The following is a 20,994-nucleotide window of genomic DNA, read 5'->3' on the forward strand; positions in this document are numbered from 1 at the left end:
CGGCAAACCGGCCCACGTTAGCTGGCCGGACATCCCCAGTATCTGGCCCGCCAAATATTTGAGGTGGTACCTACACTGCCAACAATTGAGTTTCGAGGCCTATCACGACCAATACACCGCGACATTGTCGGAGCTCTATCTTTACAAAGCGGAATGTCTTGGTTAAACTTGTGGATATCCACAATAAACAGACAGACCATTCTCGATGCGATAGTGAAAAAAAGAACTGTTAACAGACTAGTTTGGCGAGTAAAAAAATTCTTTGCATTTTAGTCTACTCACGAGTCTGGTGCAAGTCTTTCAAATGGACGCAACTTCGGCGACTAGCCTTAGTAATCAATAATTACGGAAGAAGTGAGGTTTCACTTCCTTTTGATTACGTTGCAAAATACACATAGCAAGTAAATCGTACAAATATTTTTATTTAAAGGCATTTTAAAGAAAATACAATACCTGGTGTAGCCTACATAATGATATTGGATATTTTAGTTGTAACTGATGTATAAAAATAACTGTAATTAATTTATATCTTGAAAACTCACAGTGTTAGAGGATTCGCGTAAAGAAATTTAACATCTTAGTGATAATTAGTGACTTTTATGTAGCTGTAACTTTCCTTTCATAATTACCTCCAGTTGTGGATAATCATCAGACAATCATCAGCGACTTGAAATGCTCATCACTTAATTTTGATCTGTAAATACTTTTTGCATGTTTCATTTTAAAGAAAGGTTTTTTCACAGAACTTAGTAGTGACAAAAGCGGAAAAAAACCCATGGGCAAATTTATGTAAATTTGGGAAGTATGGATGGAAGGCAATTATAAAATTCCAGTAATGTTGACTTTGAATGTTTTTTACCGCGATGCAGTTCTGCGGTAACGCTTCTACATCGACGTCAAAGGGATTTTGAAATATCTTTATGTCGTTTGAATTTGCATCGAAATCTGAAAAACGTGATTCAAAATTAATTTTTAAAGCGCCCAAAGCTCCAATTGTGAAAGTTACAGGAAACGGAATCTCAGTTTGCTGACTGAATGTTTGGCATGTATTAAAATGCGTGCATACTTTGTTCAGCTGAGATTGAAACAAAGCAATCTTTTGTCAAAAGGACTTAACATGCATGTATAAATCAGGCAGAAGCTGGTTTTCACCTTGCAATTTTAAATTAAGGTCATTCATATGTTTAGTTAAGTCTGTATAAAATGCTAGCTTCCATAACCACTCACCGTTCCGTAACTCAGCCAGAGGGCGATTCCTTTCGTTCAAAAAAATTTCAATTACTGTTCGGAGTTTAAAAAAAAACGGGTCAGAACTTTACCGCAGCTAAGCCAGCACACTGTAGTATAATATGGCAAGTCGCTTTCCTCAGTATCTCCAAGAAACTCGCGGAACTTGCGATGACTGAGTGCATGGGATCTGATGTAATTAACAACTCAAATAACTGGCTTTAAAACGTCTTGACATATCTAAATGTTTTCCATACAAAGACTGTTGGTGAATAATACAGTGCACTACTAATGCTTTTGAGCCACCGTCATTTTCTACTGCCTTAGAATGGATAGCAACAACACCTTTATTTTTCCCACACATGTTTTTGACACCATCAGTTGTAATACATTTTAATTTCTTCCACTGAAGATTGTTTTTCTGAACTGCCCTTTCAACTCCTTTAAAAATATCTTCGCCAGTGGTCATCCCGTGAATACTGTGAACATCAAGGAGTTCTTCATACACTTCATAATTTTTGTCAATCCCTCGAATAAAAAGTAGTACTTGAGCAGTATCTGATACATCTGTTGACTCATCCACGGCCAAAGAGAACCAGTCTAAGTCTTGAATTTTGTCACGCAGTTATGCTGATATATTTTGTGTAATGTCATCTATTCTTCGAGCCACAGTGTTTACTGACAAACTTATGTTTTTCGATAAATTAACTTTTTCTGGACACATTTCTTCTGCTGTTGCAATAATGCAGTTCTTAATTAATTCATCATAAATTCCATCATAAAATCTTTAAAATCAAAAACATCTAGTGGGTATGATGAAATATCAACAAAGTTAATTAAAGAATGTGATTCTGAGCTAAGTAACATATTAAGCTATCTGTGTAACCAGTCGTTTATCAGTGGAATATTTCCTGAATGGCTGAAATAAGCTGAAGTTAAGCCACTGTTTAAGAAGGGAGATAAAGAAATAGCATCAAATTTCCGTCCAATTTCACTGTTGCCAGCATTCTCAAAAATATTCGAAAAAGTAATGTACAGTCGTCTTTATAACCATCTTATCTCAAATAACATACTGTCAAAGTCACAGTTTGGATTTCTAAAAGGTTCTGATATTGAGAAGGCTATCTTCACTTACAGTGAAAATGTGCTTAATTCATTAGACAAAAAATTGCAGGCAACTGGTATATTTTGTGATCTGTCAAAGGCATTTGACTGTGTAAATCACAATATCCTTTTAAGTAAACTAGAATATTATAGTGTAACAGGAAATGCTGCAAAATGGTTCAGATCTTATATCTCTGGCAGGAAACAAAAGGTGTTATTAGGAAAGAGACATGTATCAAGCTATCAGGCATCATCCAACTGGGAACTAATTACATGTGGGGTCCCACAAGGTTCCATTTTGGGGCCCTTACTTTTCCTTGTGTATATCAATGACCTTTCATCAGTAACATTACCAGATGCCAAGTTTGTTTTGTCTGCCGATGATACAAACATTGCAATAAATAGCAAATCAAGTGTAGTCTTAGAAAGATCAGCCAATAAAATATTTGTGGACATTAATCACTGGTTCCTAGCCAATTCTTTGTCACTAAACTTTGAAAAAACACACTACATGCAGTTAATAACTTGTAAGGGGTGTCCCAAGAGTATATGTCTAACATACAATGACAAGAAGATAGAAGAAGTGGACAGTGTTAAATTCTTGGGATTACAGCTTGATAATAAATTCAACTGGGAGGAGCACACCACAGAACTGCTGAAGCGTCTTAACAAGTCTCTGTTTGCAATGCGAATTTTGTCAGACATAGGGGATATAAAAATGAAAAAGCTGGCATACTATGCTTACTTTCATTCCATAATGTCATATGGGATTATTTTTTGGGGTAATTCATCAAGCCAAGCTAAAGTTTTCCGTGCACAAAAACGTGCAGTAAGAATTATATGTGGTGTGAACTCAAGAACATCCTGCAGAAGCCTGTTTAGGGAACTAGGGATACTAACTACAGCTTCCCAATATATTTATTCCTTAACGAAATTTGTCATTAAAAATATATCACTTTTTCCAACCAACAGCTCAATTCATGGAATCAATACTAGAAATAAGAATAATCTTGACAAGGATTTAAAGTCACTTAGTCTTGTACGAAAAGGTGTGCATTATTCAGGAACACACATTTTCAATAACTTGCCAGCAGCCATAAAAAGCTTAACAACCAATGAAATTCAGTTTAAGAGAAGCCTAAAGGATTTATTGGTGGCCAACTCCTTCTACTCCATTGATGAATTTCTTAGTAAAACCAACTGATTTATATATAAATACAACATAACTTCTGCACAATTTCAGTGCAGTAATGTGTTCACTGAAAATTTGTGTGCGTGTGTGTGTGTGTGTGTGTGTGTGTGTGTGTGTGTGTGTGTGTGTGTGGAATTTCTTAGTAAAACCAACTGATTTATATATAAATACAACATAACTTCTGCACAATTTCAGTGCAGTAATGTGTTCACTGAAAATTTGTGTGTGTTTGTGTGTGTGTGTGCGTGTGTGTGTGTGTGTGTGTGTGTGTGTTTGTAAGTATAATCTAACTTCTGCACCATTTCAGTGCAGTAATGTGTTCATTGTAAATAAGTATTACAGTAGTTGTATTACATGTTTATTACCTTATAAATAAATAAAAAACTTTATTTTAAATTCAGTGCAGTAGTATTTATAAAATGACTCTTAGTGGTCATTAAAAAATGACGATCATTCCACTTGGGACCTGTGGAATGGTACATTAGCTTATTTGTTTTAGTTGCAAATATTTGTCATGTATTGTTGTTTTTCTGACATGTTCCACATCCTGGAGGACCTCCTCACTATGGATCAATTGGAATGAAAGTAAATCTAATCTAATCTAATCACCGTCGGTAAATGGCTTACACTGTTTCGCTACTAAATGAGCTACACGAAAACTAGCACGAGTTGCTGCATGTGGTCCAGCATTTACTTTCTTAAACAGCGACTGCTGGGTTTTTAGCTGGCGTTTCAGAGACTCATACATTTCTGATCGTTTGCATCCTGTAAACTTGGAATAATTTTGAGAGTGCTTAGTCTCATAATGACGTTTTATATTGTATTCTTTGAAGACTTCATTGCAAATAATACACATTGGTTTGTTGCTCGACTCCACCACGAAATATCGACATCCCCCCTGCTCTTTAAAAATTCTACATTCACTGTCAACCTTTCGTTTCTTTTCGATATTTGTACAGGGCTTCACAAAAGATTGTAACCTGAAAATAAAATTGAGCTATTTAATACTAATAAAACCAGGGAGTAGTCTGCCTAAACAAAACGCAATGAATTTATTTTAAGGTACTTTAATTACTGAATTAAATACAATTACACTGTAGTTCCACTAAAAAATGCAGTGAAAAAATACTCAAGTCGTGCTATACGTATTTGTCTCTTCGAATTCAAACTTTGAATTGTCCCACACTTCGTCGTCTCACCTATAGTACAGCGCATAAAACACTAAAAAACTCGTGAGGCACTCGCAACATAGGCACAATCACGCAACAGAACTATCAAATATATGCTCTGGCTCTGCTACACGCTACAAGACTACATAATTAAACTTATTGTTGCGCCGCTTGAAATAACAATGCGTTGACATACTCTACCTCTGTTACGTCTTGCAGTAATAGTGTTGCTAACAATGATTTTGAGATTTCGTTAACTATGCAGGACGCTTTCGTGAGGAATGTGTAGTGACCTACTTTTTTGTCGGTGAAATTCGCCAGAATAAAATATGCCAGAATTTCGGTTAGGTACTTCCACCAATCAAAATTATGTAATTAAATAAAAATCGTACTTCGTTTCAGTGCTAGCTATTCCCACAACCTTAGATTTTTGCGATTTCATCTTTCCTTTAGCCTTACATTAAGGTTATCATGGAGTGCTAGTGTGCTTTAATCCCACTAGGTAGATCTTGGCCCTTATGACTTCGTGGAGGAGTCAATGTGGCCTGCGGACTAAAAAGTTTGGAGACCCCTGGTCTAGATGAACACACCACAAACGATGTTCTCTCAACCAAATAAAGATGGTAAATGTGTCAGTCAACCACATAATTTTCATGGAAGGAAATAACTGACCAGTGCAAATACATGCCCATATTGAAGCTTCTCAAATTTTCACAGACAACACAAGCAATCATTGGGGCTGCCCAATCCATATTGCATATTAGTGCGCCATTCACCCACCTAAAGGGAGACACAATTAGGTCAGCTGCAATATTGCACTCCGCGCTCCCGCATCCAAGAGAGAATGGTCCTAGTAAATGTGACTGGCAAAAACGTGATTTCAGGGCAGCACTCATCTTCAGGACATAAATACCAACTAGCGCCTGATTCAAGCATTCTTTCCATTTTCATGCTATTTCTATCAGAAGATCTGTTGAAATTTATAGCGCTTGAAACGAACCGATTTTTCAGTTTCACCATGGCAAATAAGTCAGAATCGGTTCACTCTCGACTATCCACCTGGAAAGATACAGGTTTTGAGGAAATCTATAGCTTCATTGGTATTTGGATTCTCATGTCTCATGTTAAAAAGTTGAGAATAAAGGAATATTGGTCCAGAGATGTACTTATGAGTACTCCAATTTTTGGCAACGTTATGTCCCGTGACCATTTTATGTTACTTTTGAGAATGTTGCATTTTAGTGACAACTCAGCCAATCGTGGAGATACAGTTTGATTAAAATTAGGAAAATAATTGCAACAGTTCATGTGGGATTCCGCAGTGTATTTAATCCATACAGAAAACTTTGTGTCGATGAAACCCTGTAATTGTTCAAAGGTCACTTATCTTTTAAACAATACATTCCTTCGAAATGAAGTAGATACGGAATCAAAACATTCGTGTTGTGCGACTGTAAAACTGGATATGGCTTGTATTTCATTGTATACACAGGCAAAACAACAGAAATTGAAGTCCATAATTTGGGGAAATTTGGTGATATTGTGGCAACACTAATGAAGCCGTATGTAGGAACAGGTGCAACTTTCCAAAGCTACAAAAGAAACTGAAACGAGGAGAAGCTGAGTTTATGTCAACAGACGCAATGTTTCCCATCAAGTGGTGCGACAAGAGAGAAGTGTTCATGCTGACAACCTGCAACACTACAGAAATGCGTGACATAGGAAAGACAAATAGGACAACTGGCGAAAAAGTAATGAAGCCGCAATGTGTTGTTGATTACAATGCCAATATGGGAGCAGTAGACCACTCCAATATGCTATGAAGCTCTGTTGCATCTGTGCGTAAATCTGTTAAATGGTACAATAAGTTTTTTTTATGTTGTGGACCTTTGTGTTTTGAATGCTCACACTCTTCATAGATCAGTGACAGGGAGTAAAAATTAGCAAATTTTCATTATGTCTGGTAAGAGAACTTGTGGAAAAATTTGCTACAGAACAGAGAAGAGATAGGAAAGGAACACACTCTGATGATGAGAATCCTCTCCGCTTTACTGGGAGGCACTTTCCACATGTCATTCCAAGTGACCAGTCCAAGAAACGTGGACTATGGCGTAGATGCGCAGTCTGCTCGAAACAGAATGCGCATCGAGAAACGAAATGTGAATGCAAAACATGCAATGTACCTTTTTTTGTTGACCCATGTTTTGAAACATACCACACAAAGAAGAACTTACAGCCAAGTGGCTACAGCTGGAAGATGAAATGAAGCCCTTACTTCTGAAAAAATTACGTAAAAATTTAAAAAAATTTAAATAATTACAAAAATTTAAAAAAATATTTTTAACTTTTCCGTTGATGGTCCAAAGGCCAGATGAAAAAGAAGGATGGGAAATATAACAGTGCAAAAAAAAAAAAAATATCGGCAAATTATCTGAGCTTGAAGAGCCTCTCCAGATGAAATACTTTGCTGACAAACACCTTATGTGCGAACATGTAAAACATTCAGTCTGTGCTGACAAACACAGACTGGATGCTTCAAATGTTCAACGGAAAGAGCAAAAATAAAAACTTAGTACAAATTTATGGATTCTTCCATAACTTCTTGGTAGAAGCTAAACCTTAACTTTGTGCAAATATCATTAATTAAACAAAAAATTCTAGCATTATGATTACAACAAAATTGCAGCCTGGGTTGTGGCAAAAGATACTTATTTAAGCGGCAACTAGTTTCGAGCGAATCCGATTTTCAAACCACCAAGTAAAACAAAGACTGTGACAACCACATTATAGCTGTTAATAAAGCCATAGAAGATGGATAGCTATCGACATTCTATGGTTTTATTAAAAGCTAAAATGTGTTTGTCACATTCCTTTTTGACATGGTTGTTTGAAAACGGGCTTCGCCAGAAACTAGACACTGCTTAAATAAACAACTTTTATCGCAATCCAGGCTACAATTTTCTGGCAACATTCAGTAACAGATTGCTGTCCTATTTATCCAGGACACTGGATTTGTGAAAAAATTCTAGGCCTACACTTGGAAAGGGTGTCTTGGCACACTTTAGTCAGTTGCACACACTCGCCTGTTACTGAAGCACAAAAGGTCATTAGGAATTAAAGGTGACATATAATTAGGTAGTTTAGAAACATGAGTATTTCCTTATCTAATTCTTAAACAAAAGTTATAAATCATTGTTTATTTCTACTACACAATAACAATTGCATCCCATGTACAAATAATTCAGAATTGAATTTTTGATTTTGTAGTTTCCTTGGGGATAATTTATTGGGTTAATGGTCTCAAAATATAGTGATTAGTTTCAAAAGTGTGTCTCAGCAACCAGACACCTCCCTTGAAAGTTGTCTGTGGGCGAATTATTGCGCTAGTACAGAAGAATGTCAATGTTTGGTCGTTGCGGACTCTACAGCATTTACATCATAAGTTTTGTACAAAAATCTGATAATTAAGTATCAGTATGCCAAATAAAACACAGATGTATACTGGAACCTTATGACGTTTCTAAAGAACTAATTGCAAATGAAAGAAAGCCTTTGATGAGGAGTTATATGTTAGCAGCGTAAGCAGTTTCAGTGTACATTAGCTCCGTTGAGCAATTCATCTCCAGATTCAAAGCTATGGAATAAGTATCCAGATATCCTGCATTTATTTGTAATGCCGGTGATCACATTAACTGCAAGACTGTCATGGCCGCCGTGGTTCCAGAAATACTCGGGCCAGAGCGAGGACGGCCAAGTGGAGAGCTCAGGCACACACAGTAGTCCGCGGAAGTGACTGCCAGCGCAGGGACAGAGATTAGGGAGCCGCAAGGGCAGGCTTGACATGCACGGACAGCTGCACTTGCTGGTGCAGCAGTCGTAGTGTTAACTGGAAGGTCCTCCATGTTGTGCTTAGGTGGCAGTCACTGTCCACGTTGTGGCTGTTGTTCTGCTGACATGCTAGGCGGCGACCATGTTGAACAGGGTACGGTTAGGCGGCTGCCAGTATGAACTGGCGTAAATGACTGTTCACTTTATAACCAAACTCGAAGGAGGTACACTTGTCCACACATGGTCACAATCAGCAGAAAAATGGGGCCCATTACACTTGCACCGAAAGTCACAGGTAGATCCATTGTGGCGTAAACAATGCAGCCTGGCACGCAATGTGAGTGAATGATGAAAACAAGTAAAAACAACACTGGATGAGACATCGATGGTGTCGGGATCACCACTGTGGTTATCACGGAAGATTAGTTGAGAGATAACGCACTTCAATATAAAATACACATTTATCGATCATTCATACATATAACAATTATGGCTCTTACACATCTTAACCACCGAAAGTTCACACAAGAATAAACTAGTCCAAAGAAGAAAAGTGCAAAAGATAGGGGGCACTCTGTGCCAGAGACGTGTAACTGGGTAACCTCTTTTGATGCTAGTCAATTGTCAGGATGAGCATTACTGCAAAGGGCATTTGATTCTAAAGCATTATGTCAGGGTGAGAAACACTAAATAAATTCCTTTTTCTCTCTTAACCACATGTGGTCAGGGTGGGTTCTTCCTTGGCTCGGGTATGAGGTAGAATGAAACAGTATTGTTACATAAGATAACTTTTATTGAAGATTTGTACAATGGTTTCCTTACTGGATTGTTCTGGCTGCAAGAGCGGCAGCTGTGTCATTTGCGAAGCCTTCTGCTGCGGCAGCGGCAGCGTCTGATTACACCTGGTGGTGTGTATCTCGTGTCACCATCTCACCCAGCTGACTGGAGATGCGCACCGTGCAGTGGCCCATTTAATTATTGAGAACGAAGTCGTGAATCAGATGGTGATACCTTGGATGTGGCGTCCCAGTGTTTCTCTTCTCTATGATGCTGCGTGTGACAGTGTTGTGCGTCGGCCAGTGGAGCAGCACGGTGGGGGAAAGCCAGTGTCCCGGACTCAAACAATGGACTCCAGCTTGCCCGTCTTTGGTTGTCAGATCTTCATCCCAGCTCACAGGTGGCTGCTGATGTGAGGCTGTCTCCTTCCCGTCCTCATGACCAGGTACGTAAAAATCAGTCTTCAAATATCTTCTAACTTCTGTCTTCTGGCGGCGAGGCTGCTGCCTGCTATTCCATTACAGCGACGGACTTGGTGCTTCTGTGTACGATGTAGTCTCTTCCTGCATGATGGTCTTCAGCACCGACTGAACTGTACTGGAATTGAACTGAAAAACTACTCTGTTGGGCCCACTGCGTCTCGCTTATTTATTTACTTCAGTTCACTGGATGTGAACGACTTCACGGTCATTGCCGCTTCTGTCACATTGAAAAGCTTCTCGAAGAATCTTCTTAACGTCGGTCATTGGCTCTTGGAATGTAGGCGAGGGCTTTTGATCACATGTGACAATTGAGAAACACGTGAGCCGGTTGGGAATTGCCCTGAGGGCTGAATCAACAGCGTCTGCTTATGTGGGGAGGGCGATGGCTTCTCCTGAATGTGCTGACTTCACGGTCATTGCCTCTTCTGCTCTGCCCGGTGTTTGTCAGTGCATAACTCTTCTAAACTAAACTAAGATTTTCATTTATTTTCTAATTTCTACTTCACTTCACATTGATTTCACTCATTTATTTACCTATCTTAAGTACCACTCAACATCCCTCCACTCTTCGGCGAAATTCGCCCTCGAATTTACCACTCAACAATCCTCCACTCTTCACACGGCAAAAGCACTAACACAAGCAATGAAAACTCTCGACTTAGACAATTACACATGGGTCACATTAAGTATGTTGAAATAGATTTACTAAAGCACTGTATGCTCATGAATCACATAGTTCACACATAAATCGTTATAATAAGTGTAACAAATCTTGATGACAAAGAATAAACAAAAATAGATATTTCACTTAGAAAATTATATAGCAACACCTGTTTAATCTACCCTATATTAATGCAAGAATATCTATTCTACAGTATTGTTTATTTTAATATGAGACTGTTTAATAAAGACTGAAGTACAATAAACAAAATTAACACACTAATGCTCAAAAGTAACCACTGAAGTACACCAGTGTGGTATCCAATTAACAGGGGGTGTATTATTATTTGGCTTATTTCTTGTCTTAAATTAAACAAACTGTACAAAGCAGAAACACCTACACAAAGGTTCCAGATATACCCATTCCTAGCATTATAATTTTAGTTTTGTGTTCACTTTTTAACTTTAAGACATGTTGCATCATAACATTGGCATCAATTTTGCCTTGCTGTCAGTTTATGAACATATCTAATGACTTCAGAAGGGAACTGTCAAGGGAGTCGTTGAGGTAGGATAGGTTTTGTGTAGGAAATGTTTGCATGGCGTTTTCTGCCCAATAAATTAGAAGTTATGGACCTACCAACCTAGTAAAAACAAAAACAAAGAAAATAAGGGATACATTGTTAACTACAAGATCTAAATGTTTCTACGTTCAACTTTTTTTCTTAAATAATAAACCATTACCACTTATTAATTATTTACATTTGTATACTATCCACAGTCTATTATGATTCAACTAGGACATTCGCACCCTTGGTTGAAGATTGTATGGCGCCATGCCTGTATGTTGTGCTGGCGTGGCCACCCTTTTTCCTTTTCAGGCACTTCCTCCACCCTTCGGAAAAGCAGACACTATTGTTGAAGGAATTACATCTGGAGCGCCCTTAAAAGACTTGCATGGACAATAGTAGTTCGGGTGGGCAGTTGCAGTTTAACGCTGACTGGTGACGTGATCTCAATAATTTGATAAGGACCTCTGTAGTTACTAATTTCTTCATTTTTCCTTTTGCAATGTATGGGGTTGACAGTATCACCCACTGGCCGATTTTGTAATTTGGATATTTAGCTTGGGCATTACCTAATCTTTCCTGTCGTTCCAAAGCCTTTGTGTTACATTTTTCTACTTTTTTCAGTACATCCTTCATCATTCGGCAGAAATATTTTACTGTTTCTCCGACTTTTCCGTTTTTCTGCCTGATGACATCAAAAGGGGATGGCATTTTTCTCCCATTGACCACTTCATAAGGTGACATGGCAGTTGCTTCATGTGTTTGGTGTTGTATACCGACACGATTATTGGTAAATATGTATCCCAATTAGAATGTTGTTCGTCAATATAATAACTAAGCATCTTGCCAATTGTCAGATGAACTCTTTCTGTGCATCCGTTTCACCGAGGGTGTAACAGAGTTGTGCGTAATTTACGTATTTTTACTAAGTGGCATAGCTGTTTCATTAATTTAGACATAAAATTGGATCCCTGATCTGTCATAACAGCTTCAGGTACGCCAAATTTAAGTATCTAGTTGTTAACTAAAGCTTGGGCAACTGTATTTGCTTGCTGATCTAGGAGACTCTGCATAGCTAGATAGTGTGAAAAGTGATCTATAATCATAAGAACATATTTATTACCAGCAGGTGTTTTATGAAATGGTCCGTAGATATCTACTCCACAGATTTGAAATGGACATGAAGCCTCAGGGAGTCTCTGTAAGGATATTTTTAAACGAGAAAGTTCAGCTCATTGTGCGCACAAAATGCAATTACGAACATACTGCGCAACATCCTGCTTTCTGGTTTGCCACCAAAATCGCTCTGCTACGGTTCTTTCGGTTGTCCGCTGTCCACCGTGTCCTGCAAGGATATGATAGTGGGCCTCTGCCATTATTTCTTGTCCAAGGTGTTGGGGAACAACAATTCGTGGTCCAGGTTTTGTTTTACCGCATAAAACACCATCTTCAAAGCAAAATTGCTTTTGAGTTGCATATTTTTTGCATTCTGTATCCTCATCTTGTGCCTTTCTCCAGTCCTCAGTATCTCGGCCTGTTGCTTCCAAAAGTGCTATTTTCCGACTTACGTAATCTGCATTCCTGTGTTTTTTGCCTGGTTTATGGATAACTTCGAAATCCATTCCGGAAAGACATAGGGCCCAACGGGTGAGACGACTAGATGGATCCTTTAACCCAAGCCATTTTAAAGCTGCGTGGTCTGTAATAACCTTGAATTTCCTACCATACAAGTAGCATTTAAAGTATTTGATGCCACAAAAACACTTAACAATTCTTTCTCCATTGTGGAATAATTTCTTTCTGCCGTTGTTAGTTGTCTCGAAGTGTAGGCTATGGGGTGTTCTGCGCCATTAATATTCTGACACAAAATAACTCCTACTGAATGACCACTTGCGTCACAGGATAAAATAAATTCTTTATTACGATCTGGGTAGGCTAATACTGAAATGCTGATTCACAATCTTCAGACCAATGAAATTTTGCACCCTTTTTCAATAATTGGGTTAAGAGTCGGGTAATTTCAGCAAAATTTTGAACATATTTTCAGTAATACGATGCGAGACCAATGAAACTTTGTACTTCCTTAATGCCTTGTCGTGTTGGGAAGTCCTTAACTGCTGAATTCAATCGAGGATCTGTTTTAATTCCTTTTTCACTAGTGACATGCCCTAGGTATGTAACCTCTGTCAATGCAAAACTACATTTTTCCATATTTAATGTTAATTTAGCTTTTCTAAGTCCCTGAAAAACGTTACGCAGACCCACAGCATGTTCATTAATGTCTTTGTAGAATACAATAATATCGTCTAGATATACATAGCATTGCTGAGTTTTTAGTCCTCGCAGTACTCCATTGAGTAGTCTTTCAAAAGTTGCAGGTGCATTTTTCAAAACGAAAAGCATTCTTTTAAATTGCCAGTGGCCTCCAGGGGTAGAAAATGCTGTTTTATGCCTATCCTCAGGTGCAACTTCCAATTGATGATATTCGGTACATAAATGGATTGTTGAAAAGTATTTACTGTTACCCAAACTGTCAATGATATCTGTAATGTTTGGAAGAGGATAAACATCTGTGAGAGTTTGTTTGTTAAGGTGTCTGTAGTCACAACAAAATCTATATCGTTTCATACTGTCGGGAGGCTTCTTTTGAATAATTACAATATTTGAATTATAAGGCAAATCAGAATATTCTATAATTCCATCTTTTTAGATGCTGTTCTAAAAATTCATCCAGTACTGGCTGTAAGTGATGCGGAACTCAATAAGGCTTCCTATAAGCTGGGGGGGGGGGGGGAGGCTATTTCCTGTTGTAATCCTATGCTGTGTGATATCTGTTGCTGGCATTAAATAAATCTTGGAACTCAAACAAAACTGCTTCTACCGCGTTTCTATCATTTCCTTTCAATCTTCTGGCATAATGCGGTTTTATAGGCGTCTGGTTTCTAACCATCAGTAATATCTGAGCAAATGAAATCTTCTTCTTCAAAAGTACTGACTGTAGCTACTAATATTCCCTTATGCAACTCTCTGTCCTCCACTCCGAAACTGTCAAGATGTACCGGTACTTTTCCTACTCCCTCAACGTCTTGAACCCGTACAACACTTCTACGTACAAAACAATGTGATACATCTAATTCCTCATTTGCCTCTAATGGCTCTATTAGACACACTGTATCTGTAGGTACCTCGGGGTCAATGGTCATCCAGAAAAGTTTTCCTGAGCCAAATGGTATCTTATCCCGCGAATCAACCTTCGAGGATGTTGCACGCAGTGTAGTTGATTTTGCCTTCTGGTTGGGGAAATCTTGCAGCAGCGGGCCCTTTGCAGCGGTGTCACCTAGCTGAAACACTATTCCGTTAAGTTCTACAGTTTGCTGTCTGAGGTAGATTTTAGCGTGATGTTTATTCAGGAAATCCAGCCCTAGGATCGCATCGTACCCGTCAGTTACCTTTGTTATCACTTCTACATCTTCTTCAAATTGTACACCGTGAATATAGAAAATCAATTATGTACATCCTAATGACTTCACTGTACCTCCTCCTACTCCACTCAATCTATATCTTGGAGGGTCATATTTCTTTTCTCCAATGCATTCATTATTCACTATTGATACGTTTGCGCCTGTATCCACCAGTATCCTTGCCTCTTTATTCTGTATGGTAGCAGATAACCAGCATTCCGCCTTCACATTCACCATAATGGCATGAAATTTTATTGGGAACGCCTCGCGGTGGCTCCGACATTCCCGTTTGAGTTTAACTGATTTCTATTTCCAAAAACTTTCTTAGACCTGCATTCCTTGAATGTGTGAGCTATTCTTTGACAATTAGTGCATTGAGGTTGTATGCAGTTTTTTGCTATATGTCCCTGTTGATCACACCTAAAACATCGTACTCCTGCTGAAAATACATTTCGCTTCCCCTTGTATCTGGTGGCAATGTCTATTTCTTCGAAAACCGTCGCCACAGATAAAGCTTCTACTGAATTTTTAGGGAACTCCGCCCTGACACGACGGGACGTTTCAGGAGGTAACCCATGTAAAAATGTATCCAGAGCTCTATCTTCTGCCTCTTGTAAAATAACTTTATTTGCTTCATCACTAGTTGTCAACTGATAGGTGTTAATATTAACTTTTCTAATCCTATCTACAAAGCTTTCTAACGACTCATTTTGCCTCTGAGTGATAGTGTTTAATTTTTCCCTATAAAATCTACAGCTGTTCTGTTTCTGAAAATGTTTAAGTAATCCTTTCTTCAATTCCTCAAATGTTGGAGCATTCCGTAGTTCTTCATGGTATAATACTTGTACTTTAGCCTCTCCTATCAATCTTAACTTTGGCATTTGTAAGATCTGTTCACCTGACCATGATCCTAACTTTGCAGCAGCTATTAAATCATCAAAAAAGGCTGTTATGTCCTCGCCAGGTTCACCTGAAAAAGGAGTTACCAAGGCTGCTGCTGAGGAATCTAGGGTGGGAGCAATTGAACTGGTTTGCCTAACCTCACACAACTGTTTAAATAATGTATTATTATCATTTTTAAGCTGTGCTATTTGATTAACAAAGCTCTAAATAGCTTCCTCAGTAGAAACCGCTTGTGGTGCTGACTCTGACTTTGTTCGATTTCGTGTCATCATTTTACACACTATTAGTTACACAATCTTACTACTAAGAATTAAAAAGTTTAAATATTTTCGACAAACACTTAAAATTATGAGAGAAAATACACTTCTAAATAAAAAAAATATTATGACTGCTATGCAAACCTCTATCCTTTCACACATTAAAAAATACTAACTGTGAACCTTTAGTACTGTCATTCACACCTCATATTGAGCCAAGGGTTTTTTCTCTGGCACCAAACGTACCTGTGTTTTTTCTTTTGGTGCTAGTCAATTGTCAGGATGAGCATTACTGCAAAGGGCATTTGATTCTAAAGCATTATGTCAGGGTGAGAAACACTAAATAAATTACTTTTTCTCTCTTAACCACATGTGGGCAGGGTGGGTTCTTCCTTGGCTCGGGTATGAGGTAGAATGAAACAGCATTGTTACATAAGATAACTTTTATTGAAGATTTGTACAATGGTTTCCTTACTGGATTGTTCTGGCTGGGAGAGCGGCAGCTATGTCGTTTGTGAAGCCTTCTGCTGCGGCAGCGGTGGCGTCTGATTACGCCTGGTGGTGTGTATCTCGTGTCACCGTCTCACCCAGCTGACTGGAGATGCGCACCATGCGGTGGCCCATTTACTTATTGAGAACGAAGTCATGAATCAGATGGTGACACCTTGGATGTGGCGTCCCAGTGTTTCTCTTCTCTATGCGGCCACATGTGACAGTGTTGTGCGTCGGCCAGTGGAGCGGTGCAGTGGGGGGAAGGCCAGTGTCCCGGACTCGACAACGGACTCCAGCTTGCTGGTCTTCGGCTGTCAGATCTTCATCTCAGCTCACAGGTGACTGCTGATGTGAGGCCGTCTCCATCCCTTCCTCGTAAGTCACCCGGGTATGTAAAAATCAGTCTTCAAATATCTTCTAACTTCTGTCTTCTGGCGGCGAAGCTGCTGCTTGCTATTCCATTACAGCGGCGGACTTGTTGCTTCTGTGTACGATGTAGTCTCTTCCTGCATAAAGGGCTTCAGCACCAACTGAACTGTACTGGAATTGAACTGAAAAACTACTCTGTTGGGCCCACTGCGCCTCGCTTATTTATTTACTTCAGTTCACTGGACGTGAACGACTTCACGGTCATTGCCGCTTCTGTCACGTTGAAAAGCTTCTCGAAGAATCTTCTTAACATCGGTCATTGGCTCTTGGAATGTAGGCGAGGGTTTTTGATCACATGTGACAATTGAGAAACACGTGAGCCGGTTGGGAATTGCCCTGACGGCTGAATCGACAGTGTCCACTTATGTGGGGAGGGTGATGGCTTCTCCTGAATGTGCTGACTTCACGGTCATTGCCTCTTCTGCTCTGCCCGGTGTTTGTCAGTGTGTAACTCCTCTAAACTAAACTAAGATTTTCATTTATTTTCTAATTTCTACTTCACTTCACATTTCTTTCACTCATTTATTTACCTATCTTAAGTACCACTCACCAGACACACCAAGTACAAGTTTATACACCAACTAGCTCCACAGATGATGCAGAGATTGAAAGAATTTATTATGAGATAATAGGAATTATAGTTAAAAAGAAATGAAAATTTACTTGTGATGGGAGACTGGAATTTGAGAATAAAAAAAAGGAACAGAAGGAGAGTACAGGAAAAATGGATTGGGGGACAGAATGAAAGAGGAGGCCTCCTGGTAGATTTTTGTGCAGAGCATAATTTAACTATCACTAATACTTAGTTTACAAAGCATGAATAAAGGTTGTATACTTGAGAAAGACTTGAAGACAAAGAAAGACTTCAAATAGATTACATAATAAAAGACAAGAGGTTTCAGAGATTTTTAACTGCAAAACATTTCCAAGGACAGATTTGACAATGACAATAATTTATTGATTACGAACTGCAGATTCTGCAGATTACAGCTGAAGAAATTGCAGAAAGGTAGCAAATTAATTAGATGGGATTTAGATAAGATTAATGAGCCATGGGTTGATGAGAGTTTCAAAGGAGCGTTAGGCAATGATAAGTTGAAAAAGAAGTAATAACACAAAATAACATGGCTGGGTAGCTTTGAAAGAAGAAATAGTGAAGGCAGTAGAGGGTCAAATATGAATAAAGACAAAGCCTAGTAGTAATCCTTGGATATTACAGGAGATATTGAATTTATTGATGATTTAAGGAGATATATAAAAAAAACAGCAAATGAAGCAGATGAAAGGGATATGAGACTGACAGAAAAGAGAAGGTGCCAGTGGCCTTGCCAAAGTGGTACCACTGGTTCCCATCAGATCACCGAAGTTAAGTGCTGTCAGGCTGGATTAGCACTTAGACAGGTGGCCATCCAGTCTGACAAGTGCTGTTGGTAAGTGGGGTACACTCAGCCCTTGTGAGGCAAACTGAGGTGCTACTTGACTGATGAGTAGCAACTCCAGTCTCATAAACTGATACATGGCTGGAAGAGCAGCGTGCTGACCACATGCCACTCCATATCACCATCCAGTGATGCCTGTGGGCTGAGAATGACAATCAGTACAAAGCAAAGAAGGGAATGCTGAAACATGGAAGGAGTATATAGAAAGGATATACAATGGAAATGAACTTGAAAATAGTATTATGGAAAGAAAAGGTAAAGTACATGAAGAGGAGCTGGGAGATGTGATACTGCGAAGAGAAAATTTTATGGAGTACTGATAGAACTAAGTCGAAACAGGGCCCCTGTAGTAGATGACATTCCCTCAGAATTAGTGTGATCCTCAAAAGAACCAGCCACGACAAGTATTCCACATGGTGTGCAGAATACAAGGATACACTAGGCAGGCAAAATATACTGAAACTTTAAGAATAGTGTAATAATTCCAACTCCAAAGAAGATAGGTACTTGGTTGGTTTGGGGAAGGAGACCAGACAGCGTGGTCGTCGGTCTCATTGGATTAGGGAAGGATGGGGAAGGAAGTCGGCTGTGCCCTTTCAGAGGAACCATCCCGGCATTTGCCTGGAGCGATTTAGGGAAATCACGGAAAACCTAAATCAGGATGGCCGGACATGGGATTGAACCGTCGTCCTCCCGAATGCAAGTCCAGTGTCTAACCACTGTGCCACCCCGCTCGGTAAGGTAGGTACTGACAGAGGTGAATACTTTCAAACTATTATTAGTGCTAGTTCTGCAAGGTTCGCAGGAGAGCTTCTGTAATGTTGGGAAGGTAGGTGGCAAGGTACTGGCAGAAGTAAATCTGTGAGGATGGGGCGTGAGTCGTGCTTGGGTAGCTCAGTCGGTAAAGCACTTGCCCGCGAAAGGCAAAGGTCCCGAGTTCGAGTCTCGGTCCGGCACACAGTTTTAATCTGCCAGGAAGTTTCATATCAGTGCACACTCCGCTGCAGAGTAAAAATCTCATTCTGGAAACATCCCCCAGGCTGTGGCTAAGCCATTTCTCCGCAATATTCTTTCTTTCAGGAGTGCTAGTTCTGCAAGGTTCGCAAGAGAGCTTCTGTAAAGTTTGGAAGGTAGGAGGCGAGGTACTGGCAGGAGTAAAGCTGTGAGGACGGGGCGTAAGTCATGCTTGGGTAGCTCAGTCGGTAGAGCACTTAGCCACGAAAGGCAAAGGTCCCGAGTTCGAGCCTCGGTCCAGTACACAGTTTTAATCTGCCAGGAAGTTTCATATCAGTGCACACTCCGCTGCAGAGTGAAAATCTCATTCTATAATTCTGCTCTTTCGTTGAGTCTCTGATATTTAGCACTTGCTTAGGCGGTTCTGGAAGAGCTGCAGATATAACAACTGCTGTCAAACTGCTGTCAGTAACCAAAATTCTTCGCTTGTTGCATTTGTCGTCTAGTCTGGTTGATTTTCCAATTTTTACTCTCCTTAACTAGTAGTTTTGTTCTGTCACTTGGGCTAGTAATATCATTTCTTTCTATTAAGAAATGATCAAAAACTGTTTGGGGAAGTTAGAAACTGCTTGAACATTTGATACTGAAAGTGCTCACATCTGTAATTGACCTGTAACTTATATTCATGTGTACATCTACATTGACATCCCACAAATCACTGTGAAATGAATGGCTGAGACTTCTTCCCACGTAATTGTTTTGGGCCTTCTTCTCATTCAGTTCACTTATGGAGTGTGGAGAGAATGACTGCTTCATAATACCTATGACTGAGATATATTTGGGGCCGTAGTGTATTTCTACATTCCTTGGTTAATACTGATTCTTGAAATTTTGTAAGTAGATTTCCATGGGATAGTTGGTGCCTATCTTTAAGTATTTGCCATTCCACATTTTTCAGCAATGGTCACTGTTCTGCCAATGAAATTAAGTCTTTCACCTACCTTATCTACATATGAGCTTATGTATTCATTCTATCCCTACAAATTGTTATGCCTAGGTATTGTCTTACTATTGTTATAGTCATAGGACATTACATTTCTAAGGTTTGTTAGATGCACAATTTTACATTTTTGTACATTTGACACAACTTGCCATCTTTAGCCAATCTTAGAATCTTATCAAGACCTTCCACATCAATGCTGAACATCAACATACGTTGGATAGTTTTCCCCTCACAGCCACGTGTTGCCACTGCAACAAGCTGGGACCCCACCATGTGACATGTCCTTCTTTATGTAATCCAAGGCTGGTGCCATTATCTCTCTCACTGACAGAGCACTGCCCTTGGAAACAGCTTTTTCACCACCTCTCAGTTGTGGATGGTGTTATAAAAAGACAGATGCACTTCAAGTTGTTATTCCGGCGAAACTGCATCGTTGGGTACTGACTTAGCTCCACCAGGGATTTTGAGGTATGTTCCGCATGAAACCACTGGTACACCGCGATGTGTAATGGCCTGGAATCAATTGTGACATCAAAAAGACAGTCTAAAGTTGTGCAGCATGTGTCTGGCACCAGGTAGCACCCCCTCAGTCCTTTGCCCACAGGCCTACTCCTCGCCTCCCCTGAGACCACAACCGATTAACAATCATGGTCCCATGGAGCTGCTCCATGGTCACTAGCCTTGGACTATGCTTCATCTGCTGACACTGACACCTTCAGAACCTCGCTCACATCCCTCCCGACATTACCTCTGGCACGACAGTGTGGGCACCCTCCTATAGGAGTGCTGAGGCTTGGACGCCAGCAACGGTAGTGTATACCCAAGGGTGACAATTTACATCAGTCCAAATGCAGAAGGAGATCAAGTGCTATTACCACAACCAACTTCGACGTTCGACACAAGCATCCCCTCTGCAGCCCCCTCTCCCATCACCTTTGAGTGCCAATGTAACACAACGGACAGAACCCCTAACAGCTATCGTTGATGCCTAGTTGTGGCCCCAGCCCTTCCCTCTGGCTCCCAGTGGATCAGTGGTTCCCCTGGCATG

This window comes from Schistocerca cancellata, chromosome 9 (genome assembly GCF_023864275.1).
Source record: "Schistocerca cancellata isolate TAMUIC-IGC-003103 chromosome 9, iqSchCanc2.1, whole genome shotgun sequence".
NCBI lineage: Eukaryota > Metazoa > Arthropoda > Insecta > Orthoptera > Acrididae > Schistocerca > Schistocerca cancellata.